The following is a 14,147-nucleotide window of genomic DNA, read 5'->3' as shown; positions in this document are numbered from 1 at the left end:
GAATTGTCAACAGGAATCCATCCACATGAATTTTATATAAGGCTTCTCATAGCCTTGTAATGTGATGGCCAGATTCTAAGAGGAAGTGGCCCAGGAAGGAGCCCCCAGGAGATCAGATAGAAGCAGGTAACCTTCTCAGGATAAAGTTTTTGAAGACACGGAATGTTCATCTGGATGCCTTGTGTTAGTGAAAGAGGTCACTGAGACCATTCCATGGTCAAAGGGTAGATAATTAGGGTCCAGCTCTCAATGTGGTGGGAGGCAGCAGGCATGCACAGGAGAGGAGGGACTGATGGGAGCCATCCTTCAAGCTTACCCACCAGAGCTCTGCAAAACACCTCCCATAAGATCTAAAGCAGGCTTTGTACATTCCAAAGCCTGACTCCCCAGCCTGGCTGGGATCAACTGTGCGTGGCTCTGTACCCAGAGAGAGGCTCTAAGGCAGCCAGAGGTGCAAAAGTGCTGGGCAGCTGTTAAAACTGCAAGCCAGACTTAAAACCGTAGCCAGAAGATGGTTTCATGGTGGGTCTTGGCAGCACTGGGGCACATTTACAGAGGTCTCTATTGTACACGTCAGTGTAAAGGCCACAGTTCTGAGAGCACAGAAAATACAGTCGTGGCTCTTAAGTTATTTAAAAACCTCCTAGGACATCTGAGAAGAATTGGGGGGGGGGTCTTTGTAAGCTAGGTGGAGACAGATGCCCTGCAATTCCCGATAGAGAAAAACGCCAGTAAAATACAAGTTAGCTATTAATGTTACACCTAGTTTTTCATGCCATCCTGTGTAAAAAATACAAGGTAACATGGCTTAAATACACAAAAGCTATGTGTCTAAGAACAGATGTGAGCATGCACAAAACATTGTACTCATAAAAATGACTGAAAGAAGCATCTCAAAATTCTAACAGTGTCTCTGTTATCTGTGATGCCAAGTATCTTTGAAATCATAATAATGTTTTCCAAATGACATTCTCCTGTATGTTCTAGATTTTACTATAATAAATATATTATGCATGATTACAAATGAGTACAGTTTTTTAAAAGGAGAAGCATACACCCCATCTTTAATGATAGAGTTTGTTCAAATGAGGTCACAAGAAAAGAAGTCTCCAGTGCCTAGGCCCTGAGAGTCTACTCATCTCCCATGACTTCACCCTCAGAGGCAACCACAGGAGCCTAACAGTTCAGGAGCCACTGGCTAAGGATGTCCAAACTGAATCCCAGGAGAGTAACTGCTGTGCCTGCAGTCCCCAGGCCTCCTTCCACAGGCCCTGGGAAATTGTTTTGTTTCCATTCACAGCCATTGGTCTTTGATTTCCATTCTTGTCTCACACCCCACACCTCAGAGGTTACAGAAGAGCTATCTAACCCCATAGCAGTCAGCAGCCCTTCTGGCCTCCGATATGAAGGTGTTTCTTTTATTCATGGTTTCCCTCCCTCTCCCTCTCCCTCTCCCTCTCCCTCTCCCTCTCCCTCTCCCTCTCCCTCTCCCTCTCCCTCTCCCTCTCCCTCTCCCTCTCCCTCTCCCTCTCCCTCTCCCTCTCCCTCTCCCTCTCCCTCTCCCTCTCCCTCTCCCTCTCCACTTATACTGGTGATTTCCCCACACCCAGGAACTCAGCCTGTGTCTTCATTGCCTTCTATAGAAATCCTCCCTGGGTAATCCAGCCCTGAGTTGGAATGACTGACCACCTGCTATCCTGGTCCCGAGTCTACTCTAGCTCCCCTTCCGTATCCTCACGGCATCCTCTATCGGCTCACCCATTACTCAAAAGAGCAAATGCCTTACAGATTCATCCCCACACTCTTGGACCTAGTGCTTGCTCACCTTCATTACCCTGCACATCCTGCCTCTTGCTTACACCAGAATTAGAGGGGGAATATTCATGTTTATGAGGAAGGAGTTGTGAACTGTTGAACAAGACAGCAAGCTACCAAGACAGCTACAATCAGTTGCAGACTAAGAAGTAGAGGAGATCCTCTGACAATTTCTTCTCCCTGACCCCTACCCCTACTTCCCTAAGGAAGTTTCTAGAAAGACAGGAACTTGCTATGGGTACTTGTATACAATGTCTCTGTTAATATCTGAGAGCCTCAACCGAAGCTCCAGCAAGTAAATTGGTTCTTGGAAATACGCAACAATGAAAGCAGATTAGGACTGAGCAGCCTGCAAATCTGTGCCTTTTCCTCCACCCACAGTGGGATGGAGTTATCCCTGGGCCACATGTGTGGGCTTCAGGAAGACCTAAGGTCTTTGTCCACACGGGAGGGGTGGAGGGAAGGAGACTCTAGTTCTATAGAGCAGGGAGCAGCTCCTTTGATTGTTGCTTCTCATCATGCCTGCTGCACACTGAACCACCCTCTCCTCCCAAGTTCATGTTTTGACGCCATAGCCTTCAGAATAAAATCTGGAGACTGGGCTTGGCTTCAGAAAAGACTCTGCAAGTTAAGTAAGACACAAAAAGACCCTGACTCAATAGACTGTTGTCCTATCAGAGGAAGAGACATCAGGTAGCTGTTAGCTAGCTGCAACACCTCCTCCCCTCCATACACAATACACACACACACACACACACACACACACACACACAGACTGATGGTGGGTGGGTGACTTCTGTGTGAAGACAACGGAAGGAAAGAAGGAAGCCATAAGTAAACCAAGGAGAAAGGAGAGGATTCAGGAGACACCGACTGTGCTGACATCTTCTTCTTGAACCTGCATCCCCCTGAACTATGACAACCAAAGTGCTGTTTGTTTAAAGCACCCAGCCTTTGGTGTTTGGATGCACAACCATAGTAGACTAAGACTCTAACTCAACAGGAAGCTGACATTTTAACTCTCTCTGCTCTTGGTCCTCCTACAAAGGCAGGCATCAGAAAAACTAGAATTGGAATAGGAAATCGGAGTGAACCTTGGGGAGAAGACCACATTCCCTCAGGATGGTACAGGTTGAAGGTTTCTGCAGTGACTTCCTGTGGGTATGAGGAAGCCTCACACATGCAGGGGGTGGGCAGTTTCTCTACAGTAGGACCCAGGCTCTCACTAACCTGAATTCAACAGAGGAAAGCAAACAAACTCGAAATGGCTGCTGGGCACTGGGTACCACCACCTTGATGGGCAACAATCCATTGGGGAAATATAGCTCACCAGATACCTGAAAGGAAGAGGAGGACAGGGGAGAGAGAGGGAGAAGGGAGGGAGTGGTGAGGAGAGCTTTGTTACAGGACTGCTCAGAGAGATGAACAAGGGACAGGGCAGAGGAGTTAGCCTAGCCCGAGCTGTGGAAAGCGCACGGGGAGGGAGGGGCGGTGAGGGTCTACCCAAGGACACAGATGATCAAAATCTTGAGAGGAGTGGGGAGGCAAGGCCACCCAATGTCTTTCCCTACCCACTGCCCAGCCTCCGGCTATAGCCTCTCATGTGCCAACCTACCTAAAGCCTTGCCCAGTCACACAATCACAGTGCTGACCTTGCATGACAAAGTGCAACATGTGGGAGGTAAGAAGATCAAAAACAGATCTGATAGCATCAGAAAATTACCTCCACATACAGATACTATCAAAATAATGTTAGGTATTTAGTCAGCATGACCCAAATACCACTTTCCACTTTGTAGAATCGCCTGGATACAAGTCTGTTGGCTGCCAGGTCAAGGGCACAGCAAGTAGCAAGTGACAGTTGCTGTACACTTTCCAAGTGCACGTGGGGGTTGGGAGGGGGTCAGAGGGTCTCCAAGAGACCTGGGAGTCGTCCTGAATGATCCTTACACTGAAACACTGAACTGTAACTGAGCGCAGTCCTGGGCCTTTTCCTTGGCTGATGTGGGAAGAAAGAGCAGCCTGGAGCAGCCCTGTTGAGGGTCTCTGTCTTCCTGCACCAGGCTGTGAGGCCTTAACGCATTCCAGACATTCTGAGCGCCATTTTTGCATCCCCTGGGCCACTACACTGCTTTAGAAGGCAAGCTGGAGAATGTCTAAAGGTTTAGACTCTGTGTCAGCTCTGCCTGGGTGTGGACCTGGGTTTGGATCTTGAGCCTGCCACTCCCTAAGTCTTTTTACTTAAATCTGTAAAGGGGAGCATGGGTATAGAAGCCACCTCCTTACCGAAGTGATTCATCCTTGATGTTATTACTATGTGATCCTGTATTGGCAATCATCACGACTGTGAGCTAAAACAGAAGGAAGCAGTGAGTAGTTAGCTCCAAAGACACCACGGGCAGGAGTTGGAGCTACATCTTGACAACCAAGTTGGTCCTCCAGGTAGAAGGAGAGCACAGGTAGGGCAGGGAGGTGGGAGGAACTTGGCCATTGGGGAACTGGTCCATATTTCAGTGTGATTGACATACAAATAGGATGGAATCCTGAGAGTAAGAAACTGGCTAGCGCAGGATAGGACCAGAGAAATAACCAGGAGCCTTCAACAAATCCGCCTGACTCTTTTAACATTCAAAGCAAGCATCTCTCACTCCTCCATCCCCACCCTCTCTAAATCTCAGTAATCCCCCTGCCTCTAAACCCTACAACTTTTATCTATTTTTTTAATAATGTTAATCTCGGGATTACTTGTGGTTTTCCTTCAAAGCTCCTCTTTTGATTTTTGCATGTATTTATTAATACATGAAATTATCTCCTCCAGCTCTCTAGTTTTCATGTATTACTTTTGACAGATACTGCCCAGCTGTCTGTACTGAGGAACAAATTCCCCTACAGCCTGTGGTAAATGACAATCAAAGTTGTCCTTGGAGCTCCAGACTTCTAGTGACCAATCTTGAGACATGAGCCAGACAGGCTCTCTGCCTCTTCTATGCATCACGACTCCCACCTTCATGAGTTTCCACACAGACACAATGGGCTGGGTGTGTAATCTAGTGGTAGCCGTATCGAGTACTGATCCATCATGCATAAGGTCCTAGATTCAGTTCCTAGCATCAGAATTAAAAACAAGAAAAAGAAAAACCAGGGCTTCTCATTAGACAGACACACAATAACCAATAATATTTTTTTAAAGTTTCTATTTGTGCCTAAATGAGTGTGTCCTACATGTGTGCAGGTACCTATGGAGGCCAGAAGAAGTCACTGCAGACCCTGGAGTAGAGTCACAGACAGTGAGCCATCTGAGGTGGGTGCTGGGGACCAAGCTCAGCTTCTCTGGAAGAACTACGGGTGCCCTTAACCATGGAGGCATCATTCTGGCCCCAATATTTTAATTTTTATTAGCACCTGCCTCACTTTAGGTTCTCAAGACCCCATAACAGAGCGTCTCCTGACTTGATCTTCTTAATCACCAAGATGGAAGTGTATAAAGATACAGATTCCTTTTCCTCTAACAAACTGCAAAGGCATGGGCCTGTGGAAATGTGACTATCTTGCAAGCATGAGGACCTGAGTTCAGAGCCTGTCTCCCTCATAAAAGCCCCAACATCTGTGCATCTGTAACCTCAACACTGACAGGAAAGACAGTGGATACAAGATCTTGGGGTCTCATTAGCTAGTCCATCTAGCTGATCAGCCGATTGGTAAGCTCTAGTTCAGTAGAAGGCTCTGTCTCAAAAACCTAAGGTGGAGAGGAATTGATAAAAATTCTTGATGTTGACCTCTGGCAGAGAGAAAGAGAAAGAGAGAGAGAGAGAGAGAGAGAGAGAGAGAGAAGTGAGAGAGAGAGAGAGAGAGAAGAGAGAGAGAGAGAAGAAGAGAGAAAGAGAGAAGAGAGAAGGAGGAGAGAGAGAAGAGAGAAGAGAGAGAAAGAAAGAGAGAGAAGAGAGAAGAAGGAGGAGAGAGAGAGACAGAGAGAGAGAGAGAGAGAGAGAGAGAGAGAGAGAGAGAAGAGTGCTCTCTGTTTTGTTACTGTTTTGGGAACTGTTTTGTTACTGGTCTCTGTAAGTGAAAAGAGTGGAAAGTGCTCTCTGTTGCTTTCTCTGTCAGCTGGCTCTCTGGTTCTAAGCAAACCCCTGGACAACTGACAATCACTGAAGTCCAGCCCACATAGACTTTAGGTCAATGAAGGAGGACCAGCAGGAGGAGCCAGCCTCTTCAACTGAAAATAGCTCCTGCCATTTGGAGGTCAAGTGCTTTGTCTTAAGTGCCTGTTACAGTCAGACAAGAAACCATGGTTTTCCCCCCAAGAAAGTACTGATACTGGGAAAGAACAGGCCAGAATTAGAACATCTGCAACCTAATGTCACTATTTACAAAACTCCATAGCACTGGGAAACTGCTTACTGAAAGTTGACACTTTCTGGGAAACAAGAGTTCAAAGACAGTTGACAGTAAATATTCTTTACAGAGTGTAAGAAATTATCTACTCATATGTTTATTACTTCATAAATTTATATCATATATAAATGATTCTGATAGGAATATTCTGGACTTCTCACTCCTAAAACCATAGTCCAGATCACCACAGTAATCTCTGACTGACCGGAATGTTCAGAGGTCTGGCCAGTCATCCTTTTTAGGCCACCAGCTCCAGGCTTCTCTCTCCAGGATCCCGTCTTAGCATTTGGCATCTGGTGTGAGAACACATGTCTTCTCTGCTTACTCCCAGCCAGGCAGCAAGCTCTATGCATGCCACATAGACTTCGATGACTCACTATGGACCTTCATGGTATAATGCATGTTAGTTAAAGAACAAGAATTTGCCAAATGATTGGACAAAGAGCTGTCCAGTGAGCATTCACTCATTCATTGCTTCATTCAGCCTCAGACACCAGGAAAAGACCAATATCTGGAATTTCTATGAGGAAAATTGAAATAATGAGCAGAGAATGACTGATCTCACACAAGAGGTTTGGGTGGTTTTGCCACGTAGACCAGGTAACAGAGCCAGTTGAGTAGTGGATCCTCATGCTTGGGAGATGGAGTCCAGATGAATGGTCAGGTAAACAGGCAGAACAAACAACAAAGACTTCTGACAAGACTAATCGCCTGTTTCAGACAGGTGTGGGTGAGGGAATTCTCTCATCCTGCTTTGGTTTAGTGTGTGTGTGTGTGTGTGTGTGTGTGTGTGTGTGTGTGTGTGTGTGTGTTATATGTGTGTGTGTACAAGCATTTTTGTGTGGAGGTCAGAGGATGCCATATGTAGTTTCTCAGACACCATACACCCACTTTGTTGTTGCTGATGTTGTTGTTGTTGTTGTTGTTGTTGTTGTTGTTGTTGTTTGAGGCCAGGTCTCTCACTGGCCTGAAACTCATGATGTTGGTGGGGCTGGCTGGTCACTGAGCACTGAAGAACTCTTCTGTCTCCATTGCCCAAGTTCCTCACATCAAACACAGGCTTGTAAGGTTATTGCTTTACTAACTGAGCAGACACCTAACCTCTCTGCTCTCCTTTATATCCTCTTCTTTGTTTGGTTTGGTTAGTTTGGTTTGGTTTGGTTTCTATTGTCTTAGGATGAAACCATCCCTCATGGTGAAGTCTCCTCCTCCATACACTGCAGTCTGTCTCTACCCACTAACTTGTCTAAAAGTCCTATAAAATCTGCCCCAGGTAGTCCTACAAAATCAGAAAGCCCTGAACATGCTGAACACTGAGGCAAACCAGTCCCATTGATGGAATTGCTCCCTGCCTCTTCAGCCAGGCCAGCAAACCAGATACTTCCAGTGAGTACTCCATTGCCCTAATCCCCTCCCAGCCTTTGACTAACATTCCAACTTTCTTTGGCCCTGATGACAGAACCCTAATTTCAGCAGGGAAGCAGTTACAAAAGAGAATATTTAGCACCTTATCCTCAGCAAAAGGTTTAAGGAGGTAAATAATTGAAGGGAATGAGGCAAGGGAAGGAATCTGAGGTATGAACAGGAGAGATTGACAGGCATCTGTCTAGAAACATGGAATCAGGCCAGCTGTTCCAAGTAGCATCCAGAGAGTGTGGGCCAAGGTTAATGGAAATGCAGTGAGCAATAGGGAAAACACGTTGAAACCTCCCCATGGCTAAGAGTTGTGTTTTGAAGTCATCCCTCCCTCCTGGTACAGAGAGGGAGACATCCTCACTAATGGCAATTTCTTTTATAAATGGGAGGGTTTTCTTCCAACATGTGACTCTCGCTCCGTTTTTGAAGCTTCTCTAGTATCTGTAGATTCTCCAGTTTTCTAGTTCAAGATAAGCCTTATACTGATGAAGAATATTTTGGGAGGCCAGATGATGGTCTCTTCCAGTCATATTTTGAGAAGTCATATTCTAGTCTTCTATATAACAAACATGCTTTAAGAGACAAAATAGCATGCACATGCATACACACAAGCATGCACCCAAGACACATGAACACATGCACACACATGACACACACATGACTCACACATGTACACACATGACACACACGTACACACATGACACTAAACAAACCATGACAAGAATCCCTTTTCTTTCTCACTGTGCTAGTTTGTCTTGTGTCAACTTGACACACAAACTAGAATTATCTGAAAAGAGGGGACCTCAATTGAGAAGATACCTCCCTAAGATCTGGCTATAAGGCATTTTCTTAATCAATTAATTTCTTAATTAATTAGATGTGGGAGGGCCAACCCCACCCCACTGTAGGTGGTGGTCTTGTGTTTTAAAGAAAAGCAGGTTGAGTAAGCCAGGGGAAGCAAGCCAGTAAGCAACATTCCTCCATGGCCTCTGCATCAGCTCCTGCCTCCAGGTCCCTGCCTTGTTTGAGTTCCTGTCCTGACTCCCTTTGATGATGAACAGCAATATGGAAGTGTAAGCCAAAGAAACCCCTCTCCAGCTTGATTTTTGGTTGGAAAAGGGCTGAAGACAGAAGATGGAGAGTGGATGTGGATATAAATGAGTTAGTAGATGGAAACAGAGACTGAAGTGGAAATACACTACAAATTTTTCTTTCACCCCAGATAATGAATGCTGAGACCCTATCAAAGATTTGACAGGGACACATAAGTCAGGGCAGGAATGATAAGCCTGCCTCTCTGTTAGGCTTAAAAGCCATATTATAGTAAAGAAAAACTAGACTCATTCTTACTTAAAAATAAATGTTTCTCAAGGATTGGGCTATGCCTCACCTGTAAACTTAACGACAAATGGTTCTGTACTTCCTGTTCCAGGAAATGGCCACCATGTCTTTGTTTCAGGTTGTTACAACCAACTTGTCATATTTATGTTCTGCTTCTGTAGCCCTGTCCATTTGCCTGCCAAATCTCCCAACTACATCAGCGCCAGTAATAAATACATCTCAGTCTAGCTTCACTAACAACTTTATTTGTTCCAATGTTTTCTGAGGGTGGTGGTCATTGTTGACAGTCTACATCTCTAAGTTCTTCTCTTCGGTGGTGATAGAATCATTAATCTATTCCAGCAACAATGCCTGAAAGAGATCAAGCATTATTATTGTGGGTGCTGGAGATACTGCCCAGGAAGGGACTAGAAGTCTCTTGAAAGTTTTCGCATAGTTCTTAGATTAAGAGGGATGTGAAGCCAGCTGGCAGAGCAGAACTCCATAACAGCATGAAGTCCTCAGGACACCAAGGCTCACCCATGTGGCTTCGGTAACCCATGGGCTGCATTGCATGAGTTCTAAAGCCACTTGCCGCCCCTCCTGCATGTCCTTCAGCACTACCACCCCTCAAACCTACCTCAGTGAACTCGGAGACCTGAAAGGGCTTTCACAGGGAAGGGAAGGATATGCTTAGGACATGGTGCAGGAAAGCCATGTGCTCAGTAGGGTTTTCATTATTCAGGGAACAGTTTCCCCACACCTGTTTAAATTTTTTTCTTTTTTTTTTGTTTATTTTTGGTTTTTTTTTGATTTTTAATATTTTTATTACATATTTTCCTCAATTACATTTCCAATGCTATCCCAAAAGTCCCCCATAGCGCCCCCCACTTCCCTACCCACCCATTCCCATTCTTTTGGCCCTGGCATTCCCCTATATTGGGGCATATAAAGTTTGCAAGTCCAATGGGCCTCTCTTTCCATTGATGGCCGACTAGGCCATCTTTCGATACATATGCAGCTAGAGACAAGAGCTCCGGGGTTCTGGTTAGTACATCATGTTGTTCCAACAATAGGGTTGCAGATCCCTTTAGCTCCTTGGGTACTTTCTCTAGCTTCTCCATTGGGAGCCCTGTGATACATCCAATAGCTGACTGTGAACATCCACTCCTGTGTTTGCTAGGCCCCGGCATCGTCTCACAAGAGACAGCTATATTTGGGTCCTTTCAGCAAAATCTTGCTAGTGTATGCAATGGTGTCAGCGTTTAGAAGCTGATTATGGGATGGATCCCTGGATACGGCAGTCTCTAAATGGTCCATCCTTTCATCACAGCTACGAACTTTGTCTCTGTAACTCCTTCCCTGGGTGTTTTGTTCCCAATTCCAAGAAGGGGCACAGTGTCCACACTTTGGTCTTCATTCTTCTTGAGTTTCATGTGTTTAGCAAATTGTATCTTATATCTTGGGTATCCTAAGTTTTGGGCTAATATCCACTTATCAGTGAATACATATTGTGTGAGTTCTTTTGTGATTGTGTTACTTCACTCAAGATGATGCCCTCCAGGTCCATCCATTTGGCTAGGAATTTCATAAATTCATTCTTTTTAATAGCTGAGTAGTACTCCATTGTGTAAATGTACCATAATTTCTGTATCCATTCCTCTGTTGAGGGACATCTGGGTTCTTTCCAGCTTCTGGCTATTATAAATAGGGCTGCTATGAACATAGTGGAGCATGTGTCCTTTTTACCGGTTGGGACATCTTCTGGATATATGCCCAGGAGAGGTATTGCTGGATCCTCTGGTAGTACTATGTCCAATTTTCTGAGGAACCGCCAGACTGATTTCCAGAGTGGTTGTACAAGCTTGCAATCCCACCAACAATGGAGGAGTGTTCCTCTTTCTCCACATCCTCGCCAGCATCTGCTGTCACCTGAATTTTTGATCTTAGCCATTCTGACTGGTGTGAGGTGGAATCTCAGGGTTGTTTTGATTTGCATTTCCCTGATGATTAAGGATGTTGAACATTTTTTCAGGTGTTTCTCTGCCATTTGGTATTCCTCACACACCTGTTTAAATTTTTAATTTTTCTCTCTACAAATTAAACATCACAGCAGTTTGCACATTTTCTTGGTGTGCTGGTTGATACACAGAATTAAAAGAGGACACATTTGACATTAGCTGGAGGTTTCAGATGTTCTAAAATTTCTAAAACTCTAAGGAAGTTTTTTTTTTAATTTTTTATGTGCATTGGTATTTTGCCTGCATGTTTGTCTGTGGGAGGGTTTCAGATCCTCTCCACTGGAATTACAGACATCTGTGAGCTGCCGTGTGGATGCTGGGAATCTAACCTGGGTCCTCTGGAAGGACAGTTGGTTCTCCAACCACTGAGCCATGCCCAAAGGAAGGTTATTTAACAGTTAATATTTTGCTTATTTGGATGAATCCATTTAGATTTAGAATGCTAAAGGGCTGGAGAGTTGGCTTAGTGGTTAAGATCACTGTATGCTCTTAAAGAGGACCCTGGTTCAATTCCCAGCACCTACCCAACAACTCACAACTGATTGGAACTCCAGGTCCAGGGAACTCATTGCCTCCCTCTTAGTATGTATGGCATGCTCACGGTGCCAGGAAAACACCCATACACATAGAATAACAAATTTAAAAACTAAAAACACCTTTAAAAGAAATGTATAATGCTGAACACAAGAGGAGGAAAGTCAGCCTGCCACAGACAGTTCTGAAAGGAGAGGCCTCATCCGTAGAAGTTCTGCCAGCCTCTATCTTCATCTATTTACTAGTTTCTCAAGGCCTCCGTTTCCTCATTTCTGGTGGTTGGTGTTTATTTCCTAGAGTGGCTGGGAAGGGAGGAGGAGAAGAAGAAAGAAGGAGGAAGAGGGAGGAGGAGGAGGAGGAAGAAAAGGAGGAGGAAGAAGGAGCAGGGGGAGGAAGGAGGAGGAAGAAGGAGGAAGGGAAGGAAGGAAAGAAGACAGAGGCAGAAGGAGGGGAAGGAGAAAATAGGCACAACAACAAGTGAGAACAAGAGCAGGACACGTGTATGCTCCCCGTCTTGTGGAGTGCTCTCTACAGAGTGAGGGGAGGCTCCACAATCTCCTTCTTTCGTTTCCACTCTCACTGCTTTCTCATGACTCCACAATGGCCCCTTCTAAAGTGGACTTAGTAGTGATCTAAACTAGGTGGAAAGAGGATGAAGAGGCAGCTCTGGGAATGCCACCCTTGGTCTTTTGAAGGTTGCTGACTCCCAGAGAGTCCACAGGGTACACAGAAAACCAATTCCTGGAAACTGGACCCCATTTGCTCTAAAGATGAGGAGTTAATTATCCATGTGGCCAAAGTATTGCTTCCCCTTCAGTCTAGGAATTGTTGTTTTTGTTGTTGTTGCTGCTGCTGTTGTTGTTGTTGTTGCTGTTGCTATTGTTGTTGCTGCTGCTGCTGCTGCTGCTGCTGGTGGTGGTTGGTGCTGTTGCTATTGTTGTTGTTGCTGCTGCTGCTGGTGGTGGTTGGTGCTGTTGCTATTGTTGTTGTTGCTGCTGCTGCTGCTGCTGGTGGTGGTGGTGATTTTACAGCATCTGGAGGTTCCCAGATGTTTTGAAAGTTCTGAAACACTAAAGGAAGATTCTCTTTTAACTTACCTTTTATTCAATATACTAAATGATGGCTATAGCCACCTTCCTCTTCCTAAGTCTTCCACTGCTGCCCATCAGCTGCAGGTCGCAATGCCAGCTTCTTCAGCAAACAAAATCCTCTGAGTTCATCTCCTCTGCTGCCCACTGCAATTTCAAACTATATGTAGCTTCTACATGAACCACTAAAAGTTCTAAAACACTTCTAGTACTTTTAATCCCTCTTCATGCTGTTCCCTCTGCCTGGAAAACCTAGTTCAGTGCCTGGTAAGTTCATCTTACTTTTCAAGAGTCAATTCAATCACCAGCTTCTTTGAGTGACTCCTTCATGTCTAGATTGTCTGTCCCTCAGTGGTGCTCCCAAACACTACACTCAGCCGGCTCTGTTACCGTGATTACCCTTTTGTGCCATGTTCAACTCTCATCTCACCAAAGGCAGAATCTTTTATCCGATGTGGAATCCCCTGGTGTTTTTGTAGAACCCTAACCTCAGCAGATGTACCATACAGGTTATCAGACTGAATAAAACCTAGGCTCCAGAACATGTTCTCCTGACTAGTGATACAGTCATGTTTGCCACCTCCCATCTGAAGTTGTTGCCATTGTGATGATGACGGGTAGGACCTTTTGTTTGGCTTGTTTCTACTATGACGTGCTGAGTGCTAAGAAAGAATCAAAGCCAGAAGAGTATGTCCAGAGAAATGGAACAGTACAAGGTAAAGGAAACACATAGGATTATATGCGGAGTGTTACTCTTTCTTTCCCTAGGTGTGTGTGTGTGTGTGTGTGTGTGTGTGTGTGTGTGTGTGAAATGTATACATCTTCCTCTGTGTGTGTATGATGTATGTGTGGCGTGTACATCTTCCTGTAGGCACACATGTACGTGAATGTGAACACATATGGAGGCCAGAGCTTAGCACCGGATGTCTTACCTGATTGCTCTCTGATTGTCTTTTGGAGACAAAGTTTCTCACTGAACCTAGAGCTCATCAATTCAGCTAAGCCAATGAACTCCTGGCATCCACCTCTCTTTGTCCCTAAAGCACTAAGGTGACTGGCATGCATGCCATCTTGCCCAGCTTACTGGGTGAGTGCTGGGGATTCGAACTCAGGTCTTTAGTCTTGTATGGCAGGCATCATACCAACTGATCTCTCTCACCATCACCACCACCACCACATGTGTGCTTTCAAGTCTCTTGTACAGAAGCTACCATAATCTACGTGTGTTTCTGGGTCCCTAATATAGTAACTGGACCCATACAGCCAGTGTGTGAGGAAGTTCTATTGTTACCTTCATCCTACATGTGCGAAAAAGTGAGGCACAAAAAGTTCAAGTAGCTCTGGCAAGAACACAAGGCAAGTAAGTGAAAAAAATTTGTGAAGACTCGAAAACACAACAATATATTATTTTAAAAGCAAAATTAGTCAAGGAAGGGGGATAGTGGACAGGGTGAGAGAAGCATGGGCCAGGCCAGGCAACCTGGCCGTTCACTGAGTCTTTCAATACTGGCATCAGGCATCTGTGTCTGTCTCCTGCATGGGCTTCTGAGATTAGAGA

This window comes from Mus caroli, unplaced genomic scaffold, assembly GCF_978045245.1.
Source record: "Mus caroli unplaced genomic scaffold, Mus_caroli_1 scaffold_6, whole genome shotgun sequence".
Lineage (NCBI taxonomy): Eukaryota > Metazoa > Chordata > Mammalia > Rodentia > Muridae > Mus > Mus caroli.
Note: the sequence above shows the minus strand (reverse complement) of the source record.